We start from the raw sequence: 13,770 nt of genomic DNA, 5'->3' as shown, positions 1-13,770 counted from the left end.
CACAAAACTTGCCCTTCACAAACCCATGCTAACCACCATCACAGAGAATCCTATATCAATCAATCAATCAAATGCTATATTCTATTCTTAACCAGTTTCTCTAACAGACCAGTATATAATTGGAAACTTCTGTCTTAGAACCATGCTTGTGGTGAGGACTATTTGGCCTTCTTTCCACTCCTTAGGAAACTTCCCTGCTGTAAGACTTTCCATTAAATAAACAGGTGAAGGGCATAGCTAATTCTTTAACACTTTCATTAAAAATACATGGTGATTCGTCATCTATTCTCACAGCCTTATTAGCATCTAACTCAAGCAACACTTGATACAACTCTGATTCTTTCATCTTTAATTCTCTCAATACTTGCCTCCCTTCTACATGTTGCACAGCATTCACCAGTATGATGTATGCTCATGAAGTGTTCATTAAATAATTCTACTATATAATTTGCAATGGCCACTCTGCTACCATAACTATCCACTAGTATCAACCTGCCATAATTATTATTTCTCTTGCTTGCACATAGCACAAAAATTCCCTTGGTTTCAAACAGAAAAATTCCCTTGGATTATCTTTGACCAGACTGGTCAATCTCCTCTCATATTCCACTTTTTCTTTTATTTTAGCCATGCTGATCACCTTTCTGTCTGCAGTTTATATTCTTCATGCATCTGTTTGCTGCAAACTGTCTTGTACCTCCTCCATAGCAAACTTCCTTTGGCACATTGCTTGCTTGCTTGATTTCACTGCTCATCCATATATATATAGGTAGGATTCATTTTTATTATTTAACCCTTTAACTGCTATGGTTGAGTTAACTCAATTTGAACGGTTGGCATGCCTCCCATATTCAGACAATTTTTTAGTATGGAAAGAATCGTCATAAGATATACAAACTTCGTGGGTAGGTTCCTCCAGCTATTGTCAACCAATTGAAGTTTATTTGACTTGGATTTCTGTCCTTGTATGACATCTAAAGAGAAAAATTTGAACTGGTGCAACTAATCACATTAAGGGCCTCCGTAACACAATTGGAAGAATGATGGTACATTGCGCCCGTCGATTGGAAAAAGGCCTAAGTTTGATTCTCGTTGTGACAGGAGGAATCTTTATATATGGACTTATTCAATCGAAGGTGAGTTAGCCGATCTCATATGGAGGTAGCAGGGTTTTTCTCCCATAAACTTGGGTTTTTCAACCCGTAAACAGACAAATTGGCCCTTCAGAACACACGCAATTTACAGACAAAAAAATACTAGTTGTGGTGGAGGGCAGTAGATGCCATTAATGTGGAAGATTGGTAGTAGAGGTTTGGATGGAGACTGAGAATTGTACAGTAGGTATCCTCCCACGATGAGTCTTCGAACTCCTGGGAGGTGTCACGAATAATAATAATATGCAGCACGATGCATAAACCATGTGAATGCGGGGATTTTTAGAATGTCACAATATGGCGTCTACTAGTAAATATCTGCGTTATCTTACTGATGATCAAATTGATGAATTGTTAACAACAAATCAGTCAGGAGAAGAATTATCCGAGTTAAGTGAATTGTGTACTTCAGATGAAGAAGATCCTAGTGAGTCTACATAAATTAATGTGTGTAATTTGCATAATCAAGTGGACACCCCTTGATTATGCAAGGGATGTCCACTCGATTATGGCTATAATAGTGTTTCATTTTATGAAACCCTATTATAGCCATTTTTGTGAGTGAACAAGTGTATATCAAGAATGTATGATGCTGTCTGGATTTCTTACTTCAGTAAGAATTTTAATCGATTTTATTTATAAATTTTTTGTAAAATTAATTCAGCACATGGGACAATGTCAGTAGAATATAAAGTCAGCAGTTAAAGGGTTAAATAGTACTATAATGTGTCAAAATACACCCTGCCAAAAGGCAACCAGTCCTCATGTTGAAAGGACATGGTGTTACATGCCGAAACTCTCAAAACATATAATCCAATAGTACAGACAGGGTAATAAATTAACTAATTAACTTGAAAGTAGTAAACAGTAAGCAACTAAATAAAAAAACAGCATTTATTGATAATATCTTTCAGATAAGAACAGATCCATGCAGATTACTAAATGTAAGCAGAACAATATTGCTATAGAAACAACACATCTTTCTTAGTCAATAACAAACAAAATATTTTATCAGAGAGAGAGAGAGAGAAAGAGAGAGAGACTTAAAATATGTGACATTTTTGACTGTGACTTGTGAAAATGGAAATTCTTCCTATTAGTTTCCTCTATACACTCACAATGCATCTACCACTGCTATCATATTTTTTTTAAACTTATCCATTACGTTATCTCAATCTCTGAGATTATCTGAATTACACCAAGACTAAAGCCAAGAAATAAATGTGTGTGTTATGTTTGTTAACTGTGTGTGTGTTCTTGTGCTTACTTATATGACTAAGAAAACAAGATCAACAGTGATAGTCTTGCCTGTTTTGTGAGAAAAAAAAGATCTACAATGAGAACAAACCCTGCCAATTCCATATGAAAAGATTTCAAGATATCTATCTGTTAGACTAAAATATTATTATTATTATTATTACCCCAAGATCTCATGGAGTCAAAGACTCATCTGGGAGGTCCTTTTATCACACACACATATCTCATCATACCATGTCTTAAACACACTCGAACTCCTTGCAGACACCACACTTTCAGGCATTCCAATCATTCACAACTCTGCACAAAAAAAAACTGCCTCTCACTCCCCTACTCACACCCTCCTTATACAGCTTCTGGGGATGACCTCTAGTTCTTTCCTGATCTCCTACTGTTTTCTGTAAAACCTCTCCAACACTGATCCTATAACAACCCCTTACTAACTTGTAGGACTCTATCATATCCCCCCCCCCTTCCTCCTATCTGCCAGACTCTGTAAATTGCATCTTCTCAACCTTTCTTTATATTCGACATTCCAGAGAAGAAACTACCTTAGTAAGTAGCCTCTGGACCCTTCCCAACATCTCTTTGTCCTTTTGAAAACCAGAAAACCAGACCCCTTAGGTACTCCACTAGTGACTTTCCTTTTCCTGGATATTGCACCCCCATACACAACTTGTTGATACCTATCAGATAGCCAGTCTCCAATCCAATGCACTAATCTAATATCCAACCCCATCTGCTCTAGTTTGACTGTCAACTTATCATGAGGTACTCTATCAAAAGCCTTTACGAAATCCAAGTATATTACTGTGTATCCTTCTCCTCTGTACAAGGAAGTAGTCACTTTATTGTAATAAGTAAGTAGATTACTAAAACATGACCTCCCTTTAGCAAATCCATGCTGTCCGTCAAAGATTATACCATTGTTGTCAACCCAACTCTGGATCCTAGTTCTCACAAGCTTCTCCAACAACTTAACCACAACACACAGATAGGCCTATAGTTTGATGCTTGAGCTCGATCACCTCCTTTATGAAGTGGCACAATCTTGCCCTCCTTCCACTCTTTAGGAACTTGACCAAATGCAAGACTTGTATTAAAAAAAATATGTCAAGGCCGGTATCAACTCTCTGGCACATTCCTTCAGAATACACAGTGATATATTATCAAGTCCCACAGCCTTATTTATATCTAGTTTACTCAACTCCCCAAACACCTCTTGCTCACTTACAGTCAGTCTCTTCTCCACATCATCAACTGCTCTCAAGTTAAGAAGAGAGGAGAGTCTTTTTTTTTTTTCAAGATAAAAGACAAAACCATGTTGCAGGATGGTATGGGGATAAGTGTTTAAGGCACTTATTATTATTTTTATTATTATTCCAAGACCCCATGGAATCAAACACTCATCTAAGAGGTCCACATGCACAGCTCATCATACAGTGCCTTAAACACACTGAAAAAAACACACATCTCTGCAGACATCACACTTTCAGGCAAAGCATTCACAACTGTTCATGGGAAAAAAACCTGTTTCTCAATCACCTGCATACACCCTCCTTATACAGCTTCCGGGGATGACCTCTAGTTCTCTCCTGATCTCCTACTGTTTTCTGTAAAACCTCTCCAACACTGATCCTATAACAACCCCTTACTAACTTGTAGGGCTCTATCATATCATCCCCCATTCCTCCTATCTGCCAGACTCTGTAAATTGCATCTTCTCAACCTTTCTTTATATTCGACATTCCAGAGAAGAAACTACCTTAGTAAGTAGCCTCTGGACCCTTCCCAACATCACTTTGTCCTTTTGAAAACCAGATAACCAAATCTGTGCACAGTAGTCCACGTGTGGCCTAATCAAAGCCTCATACAATGAGACAACAATCTCCTTACCTCTACAAGTCACTGTCCTCCACATCATGCCCAGAATTCTTTGTGTTGCCCTCACAAGTTTTGCAATGTATCTCCTAAATTTCAGATCCTTATCCACTATCAGCCCAAGATCTCTTATTTCCTCCACCTCCAACAATATATTCCCACCGAGCATAATTTCTACATCAAATCTTTGTTTTCAAATTTTAAAACCTTACATTTTGCAACATTGAACTCACATCCCCATTTCCGTGCCCAATCACTCAATTTATTCAAGTCTTCTTGTAAGGACACAACATCTTCACTACTCTTTATGGTTCGTCCCAACGTTATATCATCTGCAAACAACTGAATATCTCCATCCAAATCTTCGCCAATATCATTAACATACAGGTTAAACAACAATGGCCCTAACACAGACCCCTGATACACACCACTAGTGACTTTCCTCTTCCTCAATACTGCTTTCCCATACACAACTTGCTGATACCTATCAGATAGCCAGTCTCCTCTAATCTAATATCCAACCTCATCCACTCTAGTTTGACTATCAACTTATCATGTCAAGGAAGCTATTACCTTATTGTAATAAGTAAGTAGATTACTAAAACATGACCTCCCTTTAGCAAGTCCATGCTGTCCATCAAGTATAATACCATTGCTATCAACCCAATTTTGGATCATAGTTCTCACCAGCTTCTTTAACAACTTAACCACAATACCTCACACACAGATAGGCCTATAATTTGATGTTTGAGTTCTATCAACTCCCTCATGAAGTGCACAATCTTGCCCTCCTTGCACTCCTTTGGAACTCGACCTAGCGAAAGACTCATATTAAAAACAATATGTCAAGGCAGATCTGAACTCCTTGACACATTCCTTCAGAATACATGGAGATATATTATCAAGTCCCACAGCCTTATTAACACCAAGTGTGCTCAATTCCCCATACACCTCTTGCTCACTCACAGTCAGTTTCTCCTCTCCATCATCAACTGCTCTCAATCTCTCCATGGTGTCACATTCACAAGAATGAAAGACCTTTATGAACTGCTCAATAAGTATTTCCACTATATCTTCAGCAGCACTTGTCCTCGTACCATTTTCTCCAATCAATGTCATCCTTCCATATTCATTCTTTTTTTTTTTTGCTGGCTACATATTGAAAGAACTCCCTAGGATTCTTTTTGGCTTCATTAGCTAACCGTTGCTCATACTTCACTTTTGCTACCCTTACCAACCAAGTCACCTTCCTTGCCTGGTCTTTGTAACCATCATGGAATTGGTTATTACCACTTCTCTTATGCTGCCTCCACAATGCTTTTATTGTCTGTATTGCATGCTTAATCTCTTCATTCATCCATTTCACATCTACCTTATTTAACCTTCTAACCTATGGAATACATTTAGAGATTGCTTCTACTAGATAGGTATTGAATATTCCCCAAGCTGCATTGATCTCTTTTACAACTAAGTCCTCATTCCATGCTACAACTGCAAGCTGCCTCCTGAGCTCTTCATAATCATCAGTCTTGCAGTTCTACATATATCCTTTCTCACAGAGATCCTCACACTGCTGGCAACCACTCAAGTAATCACTTCATGGTCACTCTCACCAACTGGAGGGTGATTTGACACCTCATTTATAATTATATTCTCTGATAAGATGATCAAATGCAAGATCCTCATTCTTCATCTTCCCTCTGTTATACTGTCTGAGATAGTTGTCCCTCAAAAACTCAAGAAACTCATTTCCTTTACTATCAGTTGCTATATCATCATCTCAGTCTATATTGCCATAGTTAAAATCACCCATAATAATCATCCTTTTCTTATTTGCATGGCTAATTTGATTATACATTTCAAAGTTACTACTATCCACATTACCAGGTCTATTACAACATCCAACTAAGCATTTCTTTCTACTCACCTCTATCTCACACCATACTGCCTCAAAACCACTGGCACTATTTCCCCCTCTTGCATCTCTACTTTGTATCGACATAACTCTTTCTCTATCATCAGTAGCACCCCCCCCTCTTCGTTTTTACCCTTTCTATCCTCATGAAACACAACATACCCTTCCATCTCTATTCTTGTCAGGATATCATCCTCATCCAACCATGTCTCACTTATTCCAACAATTTTTGGGTGAACAGACTCAATTAATGCAATCATTTTATTTGTCTTGTTTCTTACACTTGTAGCATTTGTATACAAATGGCAGCTTATTTCTAGATCTACAGATAGTTCCCTGATACCACTTATATGATGTAACTTTTCCATGCTTAATGCAAGCTATTTCGTTTTCTCTTTATTCACCTTAGAACCTTCTTCAGATCCAACTGTTTTCCCTTGATCCCACGCCATTCCCTTCCCTTTTTGTCTACACATGCATTCACATCCTCTTTCTTATCCTCATCTACCTTTCTCATGCTGTGTTCCTCTGTCCACCTGAGCCTCCCCGTTTTCCTGCCTGTCTTGCACACCTGTTGTCTCATTCTCTACACTCATGCTGCTTACTTCTTCATTAACAACCACCTCTTCAATCTCTCCTGTCTTACTCTCCCATTCTTCCACATCACTTCCCACTTGATCAGATTCATTCTCTGTACTCACTTTTCTATCTTCCTGCAGCAGTCTCTCCAAGCAACTCACACCAAAACCACTCAAATGCAGTCCATCATTCCTATACAGTTCACTTCGTCCTTCAAATTCGTTCCACATATTAACAAACCGCACTCCTTTCTATTCACAAATTTCTGCTAACATATCATTCATAATCCTTGCTCTGCACCTCATCTCACCACTGTCATACATGGATAGCACGCTTACTACCTTTTCTATCACACTATTCTCTTTTATTTGTTTCAACAAAATCCTGATATCCAATCCGACATGTTCTTTGTTTGCAGTTAAGTCATTTGTGCCTATTACAACTACCAAACTCTTTTGTTCGCTTACTTCTCATATCTAATGCTTCAATCACTGTACTCATTCTACCTCCAGTAAAACATACTGGAGGTACAATGAGTAGATGATCATAGATGATCTTGAAGCTTGAGATGTTTGAGCACTGCAGAGTTTGTCACATGAGTAGGATGAGTGGTGAGTGCTATCATCAGCAAAACTGATAGAGTTTGAAATCAGTGAGAGAAAGTCATTTATGTATAAAAGGAAAGAAGTGGATGAAATAACAGTCTTCAGAAACACCTCCAAATACTGGTATTTCTGAGGGCTCTTCATATATTCATTAGCAGGAATATATGAAGGGTGGAAATGTCAAGTACAACAATGTAAGTTTCTTCACATTTCTGTGGCACACATGATAAGTTGATATTTAAGTTGCAGCAGATGGGTTTAGATGTTGGGTTAGTCAACTGGATTCAGGATTGGCTATCTGATAGGAATCGGAGAGTTGTGTATGGGGGAGCAATATTAAAGAGGCAGAAGGTTACAAGTGGGGTCCCACAGGGCTCAGTACTTGGACTTGTATTGTTTAACCTTTATATTAATGATACTGTCAATGGATTGCAAGGGGGGGGGGGAATATTCAGTTGTTTGCAGATGATGTGAAGCTGGGAAGAGTTATTAGTAATAGTGTAGATGTGGCAACCCTGCAAGAGGATTTAAATAAACTAGACAGATGGGCAAATGAATGGGGGGTGTCGGTTTAATGCAGCAAAATGTAAGGTCTTGAGGTTTGGGAAACATCGCTGGGACACTGCATACTCTATTTGAAGAGTTATACTGGAGGAAGTAGGGGAGACAAGAGATCTGGGGTTGATGATTGATAGAAACCTGAAATTCAGGGGACATATAGCAAAGGTGGCGAAGGTAACACAGAAGATTGCTGCAATTATGAGAAGGACACTGACCTGCAGAGATAAAACAGTTATCATTCTGTTGTATAAGACCCTGATCAGACCACACTTGGACTATTGTTCTCAGATTTGGTCCCCAGGATTTGAAGGGAATAAATTAACTGTGGAAAGGGTACAAAGGCAGATAACAAAGATGGTTTCAGGACTGTACAATGATAGTTATGAGGATCAGCTGAGGGAATGTGGACTGCAGAGTTTGGTGGATAGAAGAAGGAGAGGTGATATGATTGAGACTTTTAAACTGTTGAGAGGTGGTTACAGGGTTGACACTAGGGAGTTCTTTCGCTTGGTTGAACAGTGGGAAGAGCAATGACAAGGGACCATCCCTGAAATATATGAAGCTGTAAGCAAGAGGGTGAGGAGTGGTTTCTTTGTGTGGAGGGTGGTTGACCGTGGAATGATAGAGTGGTGAAAGCAAGAACGGGCAATGAGTTCAATAGTGGTATTATAGACTTTGTGTTTCCTAGGAAGGACCACCCACAATGAGTCTCTTAACTCCATGGAGGCCTGAATAATAATAATAATAATAGTAATAATGTTCAGATGTGGGTGAAGCGATGCAGGTAAAGAAATCTGTGATGGATCAGTTAACTTAGCCGACAAAAATTAAACAGTAAAGTATTCATGATTTAAATATTTCAGGACATAGCTAAGGATAGTTAGGGTAGACAAAAGCTTAGAGTACTAGCTGGATGGAAGTAGGGGACACATGCTTGTAATCTTAACCAGAAATGTTGATAATGTAACATTTCTTGCACCATTTGCACAATGGCTTTTTGAATTTTAAATAGTATTTGTTTTTAAGTAATATAAAAATGCAAATATAAAGATACAGGTTTGGTATTGAAATTGCTACTTCAAATCTTGCTACTGAAGCACACTAACATGACTTAAATCATGCAACTACTTGATGGTGAAAATACTATCCATTGTTGGGACAGCTGTGAACTCTGAGTAACTCAAACTCATAAAACTTACATGAGACAGATGATGGCTAGAGTAGAGAATATAACTCATTTTCTCTGAATCTGTCAAATAATGAGAATTTTGCCACAAAGAAGATTCCTGGTTAATCCTGTAAAGCTATATATGGTTCTATAGCTATCCTTTCTTTTAAGCTTACACGGTGATCCGAATGCATTTTTGAAAATTATGGAGACAACTACCGTGTTTGAATAAAAACTTTAGTTTAATATAACTAAAATCTACATTCTACGTTTCGACCTTTATGTCAAGGTCATGTTCTGGAGCATACAACTATACACAGAAAACAAGCTACACTACATTCAAACTGGTTTGTTAAAGATACTGACCAACTGCTACAACAATTGTTGGCCTGACCTCTGGTGAGGAAAAAAAAAATTATACATCAACGCTAGAGTCCTATTATTAGTGTTATCTGTTGGTTGTAGAAATACATTGGGCGCAACAACAACAAGTATCTATCTATATACATATATTGACATCATGATTATACTTGTACATTCCAGCCAGTTGGTATGGAATGGTTTCTAATACTAGCTGAAGATTGGCTAGAGTCCTGACTTGCGGCCCTTTTTGCCCACGTACTACAGTCCAGTGACTTCGTGTGGCAAAACAAATTTTACCTACAGAAAGAAGGTACAGCCATGGGCTCACCACTATCCCCTCCCCCCAATCGCTAACTTCTACAAGGTGTCCCAAAATTCACACAAGAAGTAATTTTGATAGAAAACACAGGTTTTTAATTAAAAATTGTAATTTCTTATTGATTCATAAAGTATACAGTATAGGGTTATGCATGGAATAGCATATTGGGTAAATGGCCTCCACGGCTTTGCTGGCACATACGCACTCTTTTATCAAAATTTTCCATGACCGTTTTGCATAAATGTGGCTGAATTTCGTTGATACAGTGCTCAATTTCCTCCTTCAAGCTGTGGGTGGTCGTGGGCTTGTTGGCATAAACTTAGGCTTCAAAAAACCCTAAAGAAAAAAGTCCAACGGCGTTAAGTCACATGATCTGGGTGGCCAATTCTGATCACCAAAACGGGAAATTACACGACCAGGAAATGACTCATGCAGTAATTGAATTGCTTCTCGGGCTGTATGGCATGTGGCACCGTCTTGTTGAAACCACATGTCGTCAACATCCATATCTTGCAATTTAGGCACAACAACTGGATTATCGTGTCACGATAGTGAGCACCATTAACTGTTATTGCTTTGCCAGCCGCATTTTCGAAGAAGAATGGGCCGATGATGCCTCCAGCCCAAAATCCGCACCAAACAGTGACACGTTGTGGATGCATTTGTTTCTCAATAATCACTTGTGGATTTTCTGAAACTCAAATGCGACAATTTTGTCGATTATCGAAGCCATCAAGGTGAAAATGAGCCTCATCGCTGAAGAGGATGATTTTGTTTGAAAAATAAGCATCCACTTGTTGTTGTTATATAATCCATTCAACGAACTCTCTTCGCTGTGTGTGGTCAGTAGGCTTCAGTTCATGAGTCAATTGAACTTTGTAACCGCTGTAGAGAGCTTCTCGAAATGCCCAATTCAAGATCACGGTGCCGAATTGATGTTCCTGGACTCTCAGCAACACTCTCACAAACTGCTTCGATGTTTTCTATTGAACGACTTGTTGAAGGATGGCGAGAGTGTATGAGATCACTAATTGATCCAGTTTCCTTGAATTTTTTAATTAATCTTTTCACAGTTGATGAAGTTAAATCACTATTCCGACCATATTTTGTATGAAAATTGCGAATTGTAGCTGCCAAACCTTCATTATTTTTAAAATATTGCTCAACAATGAAAATGCGTTGTTCTTTCGTGTAGCGCTCCATTTTTAATAACCCTGAACTGTCAGCTGTCACACTGTCTTTTTTTTTCTCATTGGCAACACTTTACCACACAAATGGTGCTAAATTTAAATCTTGCGTGAATTTTGGGACACCCTATACATGGAAACCTTTGAGCAAAGGGCTCTTGATTTCACCCATGCTTAGACTGACAGTCTGGCTTAGATATGTTGACGATGTGTTCACAATCTGGCTGCATGGGCGACAAATGCTAAACACATTCCTTAGCCACCTGAACAAACAACACGAACGCATACAATTTACCATCGAAATCGAAAATCAAAATTCGCTCCCGTTCCTAGACACACTAGTCACACGTCTTCCTTCAGGCAGTCTATCCTTCATGGTCTACCGAAAACCGACACACACTGGCCAATACATACATGCTAATTCATACCACCACCCATCACAAAAATATGGAGTAATTAACACCCTTAAAAACAGAGCTACAACAATTTGCTCTAACCAACAAGCCCTGAAACAAGAACTAAAATTAATCAGCGACACATTCATAAATAATGGCTATAACAAAAATACTATTAATAAAATACTCCATAAAACAACAACAAAAACGAATCTAGATTACAGTAAAACCATAGCCATCCCATACATTAAAGGGTTATCAGAAAAAATCAACAGAATCCTACAACATTATAACCTCAATGCCACCTTTAAACCACTAAACTTAAAACCATATTCCTCTAAGGATCCTCTCCTCCCATTAGCACATCCTGGAGTCTATTGCATCCACTGCACCTGTAATTTAATGTACATTGGTGAAACAGGACAGACAATCCCTATACGCAAGAAAGAACACATTAGACACATTAAATATAACCATTATGGTAAAGCAAGCCTCTCGGACCATGTGCTCAACACCTTACACCAAATCAACTGAAAAAGCACCTGCTCTTTACACCACTATGAAAGGAAATTTAAGGAAGCCTGCAAAATCATGATAAACCACCCAAATATCAAAATAAAGATGGCATGAAAATTCCAAGGATCTGGATGACACACATTCAGCCTACCTAATATATAAGATCCAACGTAAGTCAGGACTCTAGCCAATCTTCAGCTAGTATTAGAAACCATTCCATACCAACTGGATGGAATGTACAAGTATAATCATGATGTCAATATATGTATATAGATAGATACTTGTTGTTGTTGCGCCCAATGTATTTCTACAACCAACAGATAACACTAATAATAGGACTCTAGCGTTGATGTATAATTTTTTTTTTCCTCACCAGAGGTCAGGCCAACAATTGTTGTAGCGGTTGGTCAGTATCTTTAACAAACCAGTTTGAATGTAGTGTAGCTTGTTTTCTGTGTATAGTTGTATGCTCCAGAACATGACCTTGACATAAAGGTCGAAACGTAGAATGTAGATTTTAGTTATATTAAACTAAAGTTTTTATTCAAACATGGTAGTTGTCTCCATAATTTTCAAAAATGCGTTCTATAGCTTTACTTACCTAAATAAAGTTAGCACTTCAGTATGCTAATTTATTATCCTGATTATAACAAATATACAGAAATATAATTGGGATGGAATAATTCTATTACACATATAAATACACATAACCATAGTTTTCTCCAGAGCAATTATGTTTTTCAATGGCCAATAAATTTACACTAAATAATACATAGACTGACGTTGGAAGGTATATACAATAGCATATTTCTTTAAAAAGTAATGGGAAGGAAAAAGCAATCTTAGTTTGCATTATTAAAATTATTATATATCCATTAAAATCATATAGCAAAACTTACAAAGACACCTCTTATCCATCCAAATTTGATTCCGGCTGGATTTTGTGAACTTTCAAATTCTCTCTCTTTATGGTAGAACTAAATGAATACACAAAACAAATGTTACTGAAACAATTACAGTCACAGTTATAAATTCAACATATATCCAATTATCACTCAGGAGCAGGTTTCCCATCAAAGATATGAAAGAATAGCAGGGCCACTGCTATTCTTTCAAAACATATGCAATAAAATCAGTACACACTGAATTACATGACATCTGATATCATAGTAACCTACCTTATCCAACTACCAACCATGTGAAAATTAATCATTCCAACAACAATTCACTAACATTAAAAGTCTGAAAGTCAAATCATTCCATTATAAGTTACACATTATTATTATTATTATTAATTATATGAAGAGACAAAGGCTTCAATTCGGCGACATATAAACTTATTTAAGTTAAGGGATATTACATCCCATATTGTTTCATAGATGAATAAGAAACTCAAAGAGTTTCATGCCGAATATAGTAAATATATAAAGTTCAGCGAGTCCAAACGTAAGCAAATACCTGGATAGTGTTACAACTGACCCTTTAGGGAGTGCAACACTGAGGCAACTCATGGTAAGGGTGGAGCAAGCTCCGATCACTATTCTTGATATTTCCCCATAATGTGAAACCCAGCTCCTAGGAGCTGTATTATTGTTCTACATTATGAGTGAGAGAAGGTCACTACCCAGACCGGTTTCAACCTTTATTGAGGTCTCATCAGAGAGTAGATAGACCTAGAAATACCAAGTTTGTAGCAAACAGAACTTACATATACCCTACTATGAGAATTGCCAAGAAGGTGTCCTAATAAATTATTAATTATATGAATTATAAATAATAAATTATTATTATTATTAACATCTGACCTCCACAGAGTTAGAGATTCATTGTGGGAGGTACACGCACTATTGCATACAATGCCCATCTAACA

At 37.7% G+C, this 13,770-nt stretch overlaps 1 protein-coding gene across 1 annotated transcript in view; it reads right to left on the bottom strand.

Moving 5' to 3' along the window:
• LOC150099699 (solute carrier family 12 member 2-like) overlaps nucleotides 1-12,828 on the bottom strand; it is a 497,862-nt gene extending 485,034 nt beyond the window's left edge. The window contains exon 1 of the mRNA XM_090403480.1: nucleotides 12,800-12,828. The gene's annotated coding sequence lies outside the window, so the exon portion shown is untranslated. The remainder of the gene's footprint in view (nucleotides 1-12,799) is intronic.
• Between the last annotated feature and the right edge of the window lie 942 nt (nucleotides 12,829-13,770).

This window comes from Typopeltis vanoorti, chromosome 14, assembly GCF_054136105.1.
Source record: "Typopeltis vanoorti isolate ZY-2024b chromosome 14, IOZ_Tvanoo_1.0, whole genome shotgun sequence".
NCBI classification, from domain to species: domain Eukaryota; kingdom Metazoa; phylum Arthropoda; class Arachnida; order Uropygi; family Thelyphonidae; genus Typopeltis; species Typopeltis vanoorti.
The sequence above is the reverse complement of the archived record's forward strand: the minus strand, read 5'-3'. Positions and strand labels throughout refer to the sequence as shown.